Genomic DNA, 15,743 nt, shown 5'->3' with positions numbered 1-15,743 from the left:
GAATATCAAAATCGATCTTTCTTAGACTCTTGCACAAAATTGCATTGTGAGAAAACTGAATAAGAACATAATTCTAAACCAAACTTTGTCACCTGTGAATTCTATATCCAGCAAAAGTAACTTTGATCTGTGTAGACTGTCATTCTCACATTTCCAGGAGTTCAGAACATATACAATCATTGTACCTAGTTTTCAATGTTTGTTTTCTTTAGCTTTTAAATAAGAGATCATTATTTAATAAGGTTTTACAAAATAAAAAATTCTGGGCCATTTTAATGAATCTAATAGGCAAAATGAAATGGGGAAAGTAAAAACGTGTATTACTTGTGATTATGTAGGGGAACTTCATAAACACTGCTGTATCCTTAAAGTTGATTAGTAGAGAAAAATATGCTTTATAAACTTGAGCACTAAAAAAATGACCCTAGATGACAGATTATATATTTCCTAATTTACTAGAAGGAAACAAACACACATATCCACCCATAAAACAAAAAAGAAAATTCTATGTCATGTATTAAAATATAGTAAATAAACAAAAAAACATAAAATAAATAAAATAAAAATTAAATATAGCAAACAAATCACAAAGAAGCACAAACATAAAAAAATAATTTATGAACCAAAATATAAGTTGTATTGAGCACTAATTATGCATAAGAATTGCCTTGGAGTTTTACACGTACTAACTCATCTAATCTTCCCATCTAACCTATAACTTACGTGTGTTTACCAAGCTCAGGCTCTGAAGCTAGACTACCAGGCAATTTCTTTGTTAGCTCTACCATTTACTAGGAGTGTGACTTTATTCAAGTATTAAATGCTCAGAGCCTCAGTTTGTTCACTTGAAAAGTGGGGATGATAACACATGTGCCTCAAAGGAAATATTACAACATAAAATTTTCAGTTAAGTGCCTGATATAGTAAGCCCTCAATGGAAAGTTGTATTAGTTTTGAAAGCCCATTAACATTTGCTTTCTACCTCATTGATCTGATTTTTACAGCACTGTTTGCTGCATGTTGCCTCTAAATGCCTACCTCTGTTTCACATTTTTTTCTGAGTATTTTACCTCACTGTTAACTTATTAATTAATTTCACAGATATACATTGACCTCTGCTATCTTCCTGACAGTCCTCTATGCACTATAGTTGCAACAGTAAACAAAACTGTTGTCATGTCTGTCAAAAAGTGATATTCACGTGGCAGTGACAATCATAAATAGAATAAGAAATACATAGTATGTTAGATAATAATATGGTCTAAAGAGTAAAGAATAGAAAGAAAAGGATGTCTCTGCATGTGTATTTGCAATCTTAAATATTGCGGCCAAATGTTTAATGATGATATCAGAGACATTTAACAGGCAACGGCAGAGTCATGCATGTATCTCTGTGAAAAACATTCCAGGAAAAGGTAATATACATGAAGGTTCTGAAGCAAAAGAATACCCGGCATGTTCTGGGAACAGAAAGAAAGCTAGAGTAAGCTGATCAGTATGAGTAAGGAAAAGAGTATTGGAAATAAACCCAGAGGTTCCAGAGATCTAGAGCCTCACAAGCCATGCTAAAGAGAAATTAACAGCAAAGTAGATGAAGACTGAGTGGCTAGTAAAGTAGAGGAGGAACCGGGTGAATTAAAAAAAAAAACCCAGAAGCTAATAGATGAAGGCAGGAAAGATCTCACAGAAATTGAAAAAATTGCAAAGCAGGGGTGGGCACAGTGGAAAGCAGCTAGAGTGGTTTCCGTAACTAGGAAACAGGAACAGAAACCCAGAACACAAAGATAAGGGTGACCTACAGCTACAAGAAGCATAGGAATATATCCTTTTTATTAGGAAAGAATGTCAGGTATAAACACACAGGAGTTGGTATGTGGTTAGGTACACTTACATGTGCTAAAGCCAGCAAAAGCAAAGTAGCACATACCTGTCATTTCTATCAGCTTTTTCCCTGTTTCTGCCCTGCTGAGGTGAGAGCTGGCTGGGCAGCCTAGTCCTTGGATAGCCTCCTAAAGAGCATGGGAGAAAGACACCTAAGCTGAAATGGTACAATAATTTTATCTCCAATTCTGCCTAACAGAATTTGCATCAACTAATACTAATATTAGCTTTTTAGCTAATATTAATTGGATACTTACTATGTGCTTGACAAATTTAAATGTATTACCTATCTCATTTAAGTTTTGCTCCTCGTTTAATTTTCACATCAATTCCACCAGGTAAGTATGGTATTATATTTTATAGATCGAATATAACATCTTGTTCAAAATCTTATTTTAGAAACAATATTTTTAATCAGTATGTCATAACTTTTATTTTGCAGTGCACCATCAACTATTACATTCTTGCCCTGTTGTTTTCTGAGATGTGTAAGATGTGTAAGAAGGTGGCATCTGAAAGGGAAGTCTATCTCACCAATTAGTGGGGGGATAAAAAGCATAGGTCCCTTGGTCTCCTAGCCAGAGTTAGAAAAGGGATAGAAGTACAGAATATTTTCTTACTTCCCTCCTACCCACTTCTCTGCTCCTAATGATCTCTGTTGATTCTTCATATATATATATATATTTTTTTTTTTTTCATTTCAGTGCTGTATGCCTTTTAGTTAGTGGATGCTCCAAAACTGTAGATTAAGTTCTCCCTTAGTCTTGCTTTAGGCTTACTTTTCAGGGTCTTTTTGTCTTTTCATAATTTCTGCTTCTCTGTAGACATTTTAGCTTGCAATTGGGACAGATTGCATCAGATAATTGCCAGTTGCTCTTTTTTGGCTGGAATTTCCTCTAATGTTTTAAAAACTCTCTGTGTTCATTAAATAAAAAAGCAAAGAAAGCCAACTATTATTTTTCCTTTATCTGACCTTAGATAAATTTATTCAAAGGGCAAACTATGCCAAAACTCTGAATAACTTCTAGAATGCCATCATTTTAGCAGTAGTAGTAGATTTCCTTTAATTAGTAATTATGGTTTGACTCTTACTTGTCCACTTTATGAATTCATGAAAATCTGTGTTGCAACAGAAAATACATACATTGAATCATTTTTAATTTGCCAAGGGAAAATTAAACTACCTTTTTATATCTACAATAGCATACAGAGAAGCTATTCTAATTCTTTTTCTACAGAGGATGGTTCAAATTTAAAAAGACATTTCTACTGTTGTTTAGCTGGCTAATAACAGAAGTATATTTTGCATCTAGTCTGTGTGATTAAGAAAATATTCTATTTTTAATAAAACACATCATTGGGTCTCTCCAGCTGCTCCCTGACCTTGTACTTGAACCCAGAGGATGAACATAACAGGAAGGAAAAAAACTGTGTTGAAGATCTTACACTGAGACACATTATGTTTGTCAGTGCATAACTTATAAAATAAAAATAAGTTCTGTGGATGAGTTCCTACAAGGCATTAGGAAAAATGGACAGCTAGTTTCCACTCATTTGTATACCTTTTATATTAAAACACAGGTTGAATTTTTTTTAAAGATTTTATTTATCTATTCATGAGAGACATAGAGAGAGAGAGAGGCAGAGACACAGGCAGAGGGAGAAGCAGGCTCCATGCGGGGAGCCTGTCGTGGGACTCGATCCCGGGTCTCCAGGATCAAGCCCTGGGCTGAAGGCTGCGCTAAACTGCTGAGCAACCCGGGCTGCCCCACGGGTTGAATTTAAAAAACAAAACAAGCGGGCACCCCCGGTGGCTCAGCGGTTTAGCGCCACCTGCAGCCCGGGATCTGATTCTGGAGACCCAAGATCGAGTCCCGCGTCAGGCTCCCTGCATGGAGCCCGCTTCTCCCTCTGCCTGTGTCTCTGCCTCTCAGTCTCTCTCTCTCTCTCTCTCTGAATAAATAAATTAAAAAAAATACTTATTAAAAATTTAAAAAAAATAAAACACAAAACAAGCGAAGGGAAAAATAAGAGAGAGAGAAAGAAAGACAAGGACTCTTAATTATAGAGAGCTATCTGATGGTTAGAGAGCGATCTGATGGTTGCCAGAGGGGAGGAGAGTGAAGGGATGGGTTAAATAAATGACTGGGATAAAGGAGAGCGCTTGTGATGATGAGCACAGGGTGATGTAGGGGACTGTTGAATCACTATTTTGTACACTAGAAACTAATATAACACTGTATGTTAAATGGAATTTTAAAAATTAAATAAAAAAAAAATTCCCAGGTGATAACTACCTAAACACTAAAAGCATGCATGGAAATTTTACTAATTTTTATTAGAATAGAGGGAGAAATGAAGAGCTGCATTTAAAGTCAAAATAATCTCTGAGTTTTAGTTATTGTTCTATTTCTTCCCAGTCGCATGATATTTGGACAAAATACTCTACTTACTAAGGTCGGTTGTCTCCATCAGTACAGGAGTCTGGCTGATAACCACAAGCAACTGGGAGGCTTATGTAATAGCTATAAAAACATCTGCCATTTAGTGCATGTTTGCTGTGTTCCAGGCATGATTTTAAGAACATTGTATGAATTCATTCATTTAATTTGTACATGGTCTCATGAGCTAGGTCCTATCACTGTTGTTTTATAGACAGGATAAAGAAACACAGAGTTAAGTATTTGCCAAATGTACTTCAGGCAATAAGATTGCATGGCCTGTACCGTTAACCATTGGGCTAAGCTGCTTTTCATCCAAAGTGAAAGCATAGTGTGAAGGTACTTTAAAGACTAGTATTCAACTGTTAGATGTTACTGATTATTTATAATATTGTTTTATTTCATTATGTATGCATATACTGAGTATTATTTATTCTAAGCTGTCATTTACTATTGATATACTAAATGTTTTTACATTATAACTGTTTTAAAAAGTTCAGAGTAAGGCATAAAAAGGCATATATTCATAAGTCCAAATGAGTAGTCTTACTTTATAATATTTGTGTACTTTGAGCATTTTTTTAAAAATTGAAGACATTAACAGAGAATATAAAAATGAAATTAGGTATCTCTAAACATAAGATTTCCTTATGTTTCCTTAAAATCATTTTGGATGACTTTCCTTTCTTATATGGAACTGTTATAAATGTTAAATGTAATAATTCACATACTATAACTTGTGGTTGAGATCATCTTGCTCATCAGATCTTCCTTTCTTCTCTTCAGTTTCCATGTAGACATGGAAAAGCCATCTGTCCAATGGGCTGAGAAGAAGTATCTTTTCCTCCTTCTCTCATCCCTCTCAGAGGCCATGTGTTGAGATGCCAACACCACAGAACCACAGTAGCTCACCACTGAACAGCTCTATGAAGGTCAACTGCTTTGTAGATTTATTAGTCCTACAGAAGATTTGGTGTAAGCAAGAATTAAACTCTGTGTGTGTTGTGTTATGTGTGTTTACCTAACGCAATATAAACTTATTCTATCCTGATTTAGCATTTCCTATAAGCTCTGGAGCATTTAAGCAATGAATGGATATCAGTCATTATCTTTACTAATGTTATCAGCATTGTCATTGACAGAACACGGACATTCTGCAATCTCATTTTGCTGTCCTCTTGTAAACTAGGGGCTGAGTGAATAAGAACAAAGATTATTTACCTTTCTCAAAAATGTCTAAACCAGGGCCACACAATCATATTTTTAATATTAAATATTGAGAGGATGGTCAGAAATTTTGATCGATTTCCATCACTAGGATTTTGAAAGATTTTTGGCCCAAAAAGTAGTTTCAAGTATTAATCAGTTAACTTATTGGTAACATACAGAAACTAAGATGACTGCTGAATCACAGATGCTATGGACCTTAAGCAGTACATCTTGCTAAGTGCTATCATTATAAATTTTGGTGTTCATCTTTTATCTTGATTTAAAACTTGTTTATTTATATCTTACAAAAAATAATCAAAATAGTGACTGATTTTTCCATGAATAATGTATCTGATTTTACATCAAATTTCTGACAAATACATTTGTGTTATCATTTCATTTTCATCTGAAATAACTGGTTGAGCCAGATTTATTCTGTATACTCTACACACAATTTTTATGCTGACAACTCATATTAATGATAATTAATTTCCAGTCCCTTTGTACTAGTAAAGATTGCAGTTCAGACTTGTATCTGCCATTGCTCCTGATGGTGACCATATACTTATCATTGGAATGGGTTTTTATGGTTATGATCAGGGTAAATGTAAACCTTACTGCAATGAGAAAAAACAAAACAAAACAAAACAACAAAACACTTGACTAGTAAAGAAAGAACATAAAAATTTCACCCCTCTAAGTGTGATAGAAGCACAGGACAACTTAATCTTTGCCTCTAAAATGATATTCCACTACTTTATCATAGGTCATTACTACTAAGGTTTGTGGATCTCAAAATAAAGAGTTTTAGAATGGTGGAAGAGCAGGGGTCCTCAACTCACCTGGCCCCACCAACTTACCTAGATAACTTTCAAATCATCCTGAACAGCTACTAATTCAACCTGAGATTTAAAGAGAGAACAGCTGGAACCCTACAGAGAGAAGGGTTTTTGCTTCTAACAAGGTAGGAAGGCAAACAAACAAATAAATAAAAAAATAATCATGTGGGAGAGGAGCCGCGAGGAGCTGGGCTAAGGCCAGCGGCCAGAGCCTCCGGGACAGAAAACCGAGACCTGGAGAAGCAGGGACTTTAAAAATCTGAGCCAGAGTTTTCCCTGATGGAGAGGCGCTTAGCAGGGAAATTGGCAGAATTGCTGGAGGAGCAGTGAAGCCTCCAGATACCCGGAGTCACTATAAGAGGAGAGGCGCCTGGGGGAAGCTCACTGCAAACCTCGGTCCGATATAGGTAAAGGGCTGGAGCACTGCAGCCCCGGGTCATTTGGGAGAAGCCAGTTGGTTAGGCTAGGCGGGTGGCTCTGAATGGAAGTGGCTGGGCCCTGTTACCTTTGGGAGAGGTGGCCCTCAGGAGCGATCCTGCAGCACAGGCCTCGGATCCCAGGGTGCCAAGCTGACACAACCCACGATCCTGCACTCCCCCTGGGACAGGCTGAGGCAGGGAGGGCACAGGACTCCTCTGCCGCCCGGTGCCCCCAAGCTGTGCAGATCAGCGCCCCTCTGCCCCAGCCTGGGAGCACCTAGGCCAGTGCGGACTGGGAGACTGCAGGGAGCGGACTCTAGAGCTGGAGACCCTAGCCGCCACCAGTGTTGTTGTTCCTCCTTGTGTCACCCTGTGCCTGAGAAGGGCAGGGCCTCTAGGGAACAGAGGCCTCACCTGCTAAACAGCTCCCATTGAGCTCGGCACCCAGTGGGGGTGGGGGCAGCTCCCCCAGATGTTCACACCTGAGAATCACCACAGCAGGTGCCCCTCCCCCAGAAGACCAAGTGGAAGGACAGGGGAAGAGCAAGTTCTTGACCAAGCAGCGCTGGAAAGCTCCAGGACCAAAGGTAAATCGAAGGAATATAGTATATAGAACTAGAGGGTCTCCTCCTTTTTTTTTTTTTCTTTTTTTTTTCTTTCCCCATTATGGCTCGTTTTTATAAAAGACTAAAAAGTTCCAATATTTTTTCTCTTTTCCCACCTTAACTACATTTTACCAGCTCTTCATTTTTAAGTTTTTTCCTTTTTGACTTTCATACTTCTACAATTATGTCTTAGGTGTGTTTTTCACTTCTGGATTCCCTTCAATGTACTCAATTTCATTTTGGGAGATATAGGAGATACAGGTGTTTGTTTTCTGTTTTTTGTTGTTTCTGCCTCGTTTTATTCTACAATGGTGGAAGTTAATACCTTCTAAACATGACCAGCATACACCCAGAACCAAGCGGTATACTGTGCTTGTTCATTCTGTGAGATTATGTTCTCTCTTCATTCCCATTCTGCCCCCTATTTTATTTCATTTATGTTCTGGTGGTCAATGTTGGGGCTTTCTATAAGTATTGCTGGTTTATATAAATTTGGAATTGAACATCTTCTAACATAAAGAACAAAATATACTCAAAACCAGGAGGATCACCCTCTAGGACCCCTTAGGTAGACTAAATTCTCTCTCCACTACCACTTATTCACCGCCACCAGACACCAGCCCCCTCCTTTTTTCTCTCTCTCTCTTTCCTCTTTTCTTTATTATTTTTTTTCTTCTACTTTTTTTCTTCTTCTCTGCAGTTTTGGGCTTTTATTTTTACTACTTTGTTTTAAAATTTGTTTTTCACTTCAGTAGTCCTTTTATTTTGTTCTGTTCTTCATTTCTTTTATTTTCTGGTCTCTGACACCTTCAGAATCATCTAGGTGTCTTTTACTTAGGTTTTGGTTGATATTTTTGACTCAGCCTGCTCATACAGCCACACTGCACTGGACTAAATGACTAGAAGGAAGAATTCACCACCAAAGTAAGAACAAAAAACAGGACTCTCTGCCACAGAGTTACAGAATATGGATTTCAATATGATGTTAGAAAGTCAATCCAGAAAAACAATTATAAAGCTCCTGGTAGCTCTGGAAAAAAGCAATTAAGATCCCATGAAGAAAAGCTTAGAGAAATAAATGATAGCTTGAGAAGGAAGAATGTATGTATAATTGGGGTTTCAAAGAGACTGAGAAAGAGAGGACCACCAAGTATATCTGAACAAATCATTGCTGATAACTTCCCTAATCTGGGGAAGGAAACAGGCATTCAGGTCCAAGAGATAGAGAGGACCCCCAAAAAATCAATAAAAAACATTTAATACCTCGATATTTAATAGTGAAACTTACAAATTTTAAAGATAAAGAGAAAATCCTTAAAGCAGTGTGAGACAAGAGATTCCTAACTCATATGTGGAGATCAGATTAGCAGTAGATCTCTCCACAGAGATCCCTGCAGGCCAGAAAGGGCTGGGAGGATATATACAGGGTACTAAATGACAAGAACATGCAGCCAAAAATACTTTATCCAGCAAGCCTCTCATTCAGAATAGGAGAGATAAAGAGCTTCCAGGATAAGCAGAAAATGAAAGAATATGTGATAGCCAAACCAGGTCTGCAAGAAATATTAAGGGAGACCCTGTAAAAGAAAGAGGAAGCCCAAAGAAATAATCCACAAAAATGGACTGAATAGGTAATATGAGGACACTAAATTCAACAGTTACTCTGAACATGAATGGGCTAAATGATTCCATCAAAAGATGCAGAGTATCATACTGTATAAAAAAAAGCAAGATCCATCTATATGCCGTCTATGAGAGACTCATTTTAGACCTAAGGACACCTCCAACCTGGAGAAATCTCTACTTGTCAAATGGTCCTCAAAAGAAAGCTGAGGTAGCAATCCTCATCTAAGATAAATTAAATTTTATCCCAAAGACTGTAGTAAGAGATGAAGAGGGACACTATATCATACATAAAGGGTCTATCCAACAAGAAGACCTAACAATCATGAATATTTATGCCCCTAATGTGGGAGCTGCCAAGTACATCAATCAATTAATAACTAGTAAAGAGATACTTAGATAATAATACACTAATACTAGGAGACTTCAACAGGGCACTTTCTGCAAATCACAGGTCTTCTAAGCACAACATCAACAAAGAAACAAGGGCCATAAATGACACAGGACCAAAGAGATTTCACAGATATATACAGAACATTCCATCCAAATGCAACTGAATACACAGTCTTCTCAAGTGTACATGGAACTTTCTCCAGAAGAGACCACATATACTGGGTCACAAATCAGGTCTCAACTGATACCAAAAGATTGGGATTGTCCTCTGCATATTTTCAGACCACAATGCTTTGAAACCAGAATTCAATCACAGAAGAAATTTGGAAGAAACTCAAACACATGGAGGTTATAGAGCATCCTATTAAAGGATGAATGGGACAACCAGGAAATTAGAGAAGAATTAAAAAGATTCATGAAAACTAATGAAAATGAAGATACAACCATTCAATATCTTTGGGATACAGCAAAAGTGATCCTAAGAAGGAAATACATTGCAATACAAGCCTCCCTCAAAAAATTGGAAAAAAAACTCAAATACACAAGTTAGCCTTTCACCTAAAGCAACTGGAATAAGAACAGCAAGTAAAACCTACATCAGGCAGAAGAGAGATAAAAAAAGATTTGAGCAGAACTCAATGAAACAAAGACCAGAACTGTAGAACAGATCAACAAAACTAGGATTTGGTTCTTTGAAAGAATTAATAAGATAGATAAACTGTTAGCCAGCTTTATTAAAAACAAAAGAGAAGACTCAATTAATAAAATCATGAATGAAAAAGGAGAGATCACAACCAATACCAAGGAAAGACAAACGATTTTAAAAACATATTATGAGTAGCTATACACTAATAAGTTATGTAATCTAGAAGAAATGGATGCATTTCTGGAAAACCACAGACTACCAAAACAGGATCAGGAAGAAATAGAAAACCTGAACAGGCCAATAACCACAGCGGGGGGGGGGGGGGGGGGGATTGAAGCAGTCGTAAAAAAACCTCCCAAGACACAAAAGTCCAGGGCCAGATGGCTTTCCAGGGGAATTCTATCAAATTTTTAAAGAAGAAACAATGCCTATTCTACTAAAGCTGTTCCAAAAGATAGAAAGGGATAGAGTACTTCCAAACCTGTTTTATGAGGCCAGCATCACCTTAATTCCAAAACCAAAGACCCCACCAATTGTATTGTAGACCAATATCCCTGATGAACACGGATGCAAAAATTCTCAACAAGATACTAGCCAATAGGATCCAACAGTACATTAAGATTATTCGCCATGACCAAGTGGGATTTATCACCAGGATGCAAAGCTGGTTCAAAACTTGTAAATCAGCCAACATGATAGATCATATCAACAAGAGAAAAAACAAGAACCATATCATCCTCTCAGTACATACAGAGAAGGCATTTGTCAAAATATAGCATCCCTTCCTGATTAAAACTCTTCAAAGTGTAGGGATAGAGGGAACATTCCTCAATATCATAAAAGCCATTTATAAAAGCCCACAGTGAATATCATTCTCAATGGAGAAAACTGAGAGCTTTTTCCCTAAGATCAGGAAAACATCAGGGATGTCCACTCTAACCACTGTTCTTTAACATAGTGCTAGAAGTCCTAGCCTCAGCAATCAGGCAACAAAAAGAAATAAAAGGCATTCAAATTAGCAAAAAGGAAGTCAAACTCTCCCTCTTTACAAATGACATGATACTGTACATAGAAAACCCCAAAGACTCCATCCCAAGATTGCTAGAACTCATACAGCAATTCGGCAATGTGGCAGGATACAAAATCAATGCCCAGAAATTAGTGGCATTTCTATACACTAACAATGAAACTGAAGAAAGAGAAATTAAGGAGTCAATCCCATTTACAATTGCACCCAAAAGCATAAGATACCTAGGAATAAACCTAACCAAAGAGGTAAAGGATCTATACCCTAAAAACTACAGAACACTTATGAAAGAAATTGAGGAAGACACAAAGAGATGGAAAAATATTCCATGCTCATGCATTGAAAGTATAAATTTTGTGAAAATGTCAATGATACTCAGGGCAATTTACACATTTAATGCAATCCCTATCAAAACACCATGGACTTTCTTCAGAGAGTTGGAACAAATAATCTGAAGAATTGTATGGAACCAGAAAAGACCGTGAATAACCAGGGGAATATTGAAAAAGAAAACCAATGCCAGAGACATCACAATTACAGATTTCAAGATGTATTACAAACTTATGATAAGACAGTGTGGTACTGGCACAAAATCAGACCATAGATTAATGGAACAGAATAGAGACCCCAGAAATGGGCCCTCAACTCTATGGTCAACTAATATTCAACAAAGTAGGAAAGAATATCCACTGGAAAAGGACAGTCTATTTAATAAATGGTGTTGAGAGAATTGTATAGCCAAGTGCAGAAGAACGAAACTAGACCATTCTCTTACACCATACACAAAGGTAAACTCAAAATGTTTTAAAGATCTAAATGTTAGACAAGAATCCATCAAAATCCTAGAGGAGAACACAGGCAACAGCAACCTTCTCAAACTTGGCCACAGTAATTTCTTACAAGATACATCTATGAAGGCAAGGGAAACAAAAGCGAAAATGAACTATTGGGACTTAATCAGAATAAAACGCTTCTGCACAGCAAAAGAACAAGTCAACAAAACTAAAAGACAACCTACAGAATGGGAGAAGATATTCACAAATGACATATCTGATAAAGGGCTAGTATCAAAGATTACTCAGCCATCAGAGAGGACGAATACCTACCATTTGCTTCAACGTGGATGGAACTGGAGGATGTTATGCTGAGTGAAGTAAGTCAGTCGGATAAGGACAATCATCATATAGTTTCACTCATATAGGGAATATAAGAAATAGTGAAAGAGATTATAAGGGAAAGGTGTGGAACTGAGTAGGAAAAATTAGAGAGGGAGATAAACCATGAGAGACTCCTAACTCTGGGAAATGAACAAAGGGTTACAGAAGAGGAAGTGGGTGGTGGTTGGGGTAACTGGGTGATGGGCACTGAGAAGGGCACTTGATGGCATGAGCACTGGGTGTTATATTATATGTTGGCAAATCGCATTTCAATAAAAACGAATTAAAAAAGAGAGAAAAAAGTTTTAGAATTTTACTGCTAACCCACATCCTCAGAAAAATTGCCTCAAATTATTCCAGCAAATTAAGTATAACTGCAGAAAGACGTCCTGTTATATATATATATGATAAACAAAAACATAGTATATTAGTGCAGTACTTAAATTGGATTCCCTTGGATCCATTTCAAAGTTTTTTTTTTTTTTCCCACAGAACTCCCACCTCCTATCAATAGCAATTAATATTTTTACATTGTAACTTTCATGGAAATTTCTGAGATTTTTAAAAAGCTACCTTCCCAATAATTTGTACATTTTGTGCCTATTATATTAACTACTTCATGCCTTGGAACTGACAAAATGCCTCACAAGGTAATCAATCTATAAATATTTATAGACTAAATTAATTCAAGTAAAAAAATATTGAAATTTCCTACTACTAGCAGTAAATAATGTTTAAATGCTTCAGTCTCTCAGAAGGCCAGTTTTGCAAATTTCATCAAAATTTCAAAAATATGTTTGGTTTTTCAATATGATGTAATATCTAGGAATTTAGCCTGAAAATATCTTCCATGTGTCCAAAATATGGAATAAACACAGATTTCACAAAATTGGTTTGGATAAAATTTGTTACAGCATATATATATATGTGTGTGTGTGTGTGTGTGTGTGTGTGTACTTACTTGTGTTATATTTGCATTAATATATATATAATTTCTATTTTTAAATTCTCATTATATATCAAACATGTATTGATTAATTTACTATAACATGCCATAGTTTCAATACTATATAGCCATTTAAAAGACTGCGGTAAATACTTATGTACTAACATAGAAAGATGTATGATATATAAGTCAAGAAAAAATAGTATAAGCATTCCCTGTAAAATAAAGACTGAAAATTTGTATGTATTCACCGATGAATATCCTCTCTTTACATACAGATAATTTTCAAAAATATATTCAATACAAATTGCCTGTTGGGAGGGTATGGAAATGGGTTTCATTTACTTTTTTTGTTTGTATGCATGCGATTTTAAAAAGATATTATGTTGGCATTATATCGTGGGTAAGATATTATAAGGGAAAGTATGACAATGTTGAAGTGGCAGAGGAAGCAAATTTACATATATACTTTTTAGATAACCATGTGTTAATAGTGCCAGGTAGTCTCAGTTTTCAGCTTCTTATTGGAAAAATTCAGTTTTTAAAATGCCTTGCTTCTAATTACAGATGGTCCCTGACTTACAATGATTTGACTTATGATCTTTCAATTTTATTATAGTGCAAAAGTGATATGAATATAGTAGAAACCATACTTAGGGTTTTGAATTTGGATCTTTTCCTGTGCTAGGGATTTAAGTGCAATACTCTGTCATGATGCTGGGCAGCAGCAGCAAGCCACAGCTCCTAGTCAGACACGTGATCAAGAGGGTTAATGACCAAAACATATATAACCATTCCCTTTTTCGCGTTCAGTATTCAATAAATTCCATGATATATGCAAAATTTTACTATAAAATAGGCTTTGTGTTAGATGATTTTGCTGAACTGTAGGCTGGCTAGTCTAAATATGATATATGGTAGGTTAGGTGTACTGAATACATCTTTGACTTCTAATATTTTCAATTTATGATGGCCTCATTGGGCCATAACCCCATTGTAATCTGATGAAGATCTGTTCATATTTATAGCTCCCATTTGCTTGCTGCACTTTTTTGAAGTTTTGAAGCTGCCAAAATTTTAAAGATTTTGGAAAATGCTCTATTTAGAAAAGTTCTGATTAATTCAATATATACTTTTTAAATGTCTCTTTCTACCAGGCAGTTTTGCATGATAATAGTGTATTTATTTCTTAACATTTCAAATTCCCCAGCTTTTTTATCCTTTCATACCAAAAGTCATAATTATTTCCATAGCAACCATGCTCATTGTCAGAGGTAGAAATTTTGACTTCTGTTGGGTATTTCTTAAGGAGCAAAGGAACATTTAAACAACAAAAGGTGCTATTTTATGAAAATTACTAAGAACTGAGAGAAAAAACTATTGGATGTTTCCCTTAATAACTTACGCTGATAATTTATTATCATATTTATTAATTTATTAGGAGCTTAAATTATTGCCAAAACTCAACTCTACTTTTCTTTAATTATCTCAAGTTATAATCAATATCTTCTTTTTCACATTCATAATTTCTTTCTGTACCAAGATATAAATTTTAACATATACAAAATGGAGAATAAATATTTTTACATTTTCAGTTATGAAATCTGCTCCAAAGGTCTAGTTTCCTGATCCTGGGTTTTTAACTAAGGGGAAATTTCAATCTAGAAGCTTAATTAATTCAGTATTTCATTTAAAATATTAAAGAATTCTTTTTCTTCTCTGCCTCTCCAAAATATCATAAGCATCGTATTTAATGTGGTATTGAGCATTGTAATTTAAAAACTAAAGATTTCCTTGATTATGCAGGTTTATGACTGGTAGATAATAAGTATAGTACATTCCTGAATACAAGAACAATGAACATTGAAGCAAAAAGTGTGTTTCCTACAGTTTTTATTGCTTGAAAGTGACTGACACCACTTGTTGGAGATGCTGAGTTAGTAGACTGGAGTAGCTGTTACTTTGTCATACCTATTGATGTGTTTACAGATGGCAGATAATTTAGGTGGATCTTCTCAAAAATCTTCATGACTACCATCAAGAGAATATGCTCTGTAAGGAGGAAAATGGGATAGGATACAAAATATCAGACCTGTTTTGTCCATCATCACAATAAGAGTTGGCCATAGACCCCCAAGCTACTCTTCCCTTTTTCCTGGTTTACTGTTTAGTGAATCAGCAAGTAAAACAAGAATACAAATGGATCAAGTTAGCAAAATGCTAAATACAGGTGCTTTACTTATGCCATCATATAAATTTATTAATGAAATTTTAAACTTTGAAAAAAGTTTCCTTTATATGATTTATTTATATAAGCTTTGAAAAAAGTTTCCTTTATATGACTTATTTATATATTAGATAAAAATAAGGGGTCCCCCAGGTGGCCCACGTCTGACTTTGGTTCAGGTCATGATCTCAGGGTCATGACATGGGATGGAGCCTCCCCTCCCTCAGTCTGGCTCCTTGCTTAGTGGGAGAGTCTGCTTGCTCTCCCTCTCCAGCTCATGGTCTCTTTGTATCTCTTTCAAATAAATAAATAAAATATTTTAAAAAGTAT

Source organism: Canis lupus, chromosome 17 (assembly GCF_003254725.2).
Source record: "Canis lupus dingo isolate Sandy chromosome 17, ASM325472v2, whole genome shotgun sequence".
NCBI classification, from domain to species: Eukaryota; Metazoa; Chordata; class Mammalia; order Carnivora; family Canidae; genus Canis; species Canis lupus.
Note: the sequence above shows the minus strand (reverse complement) of the source record.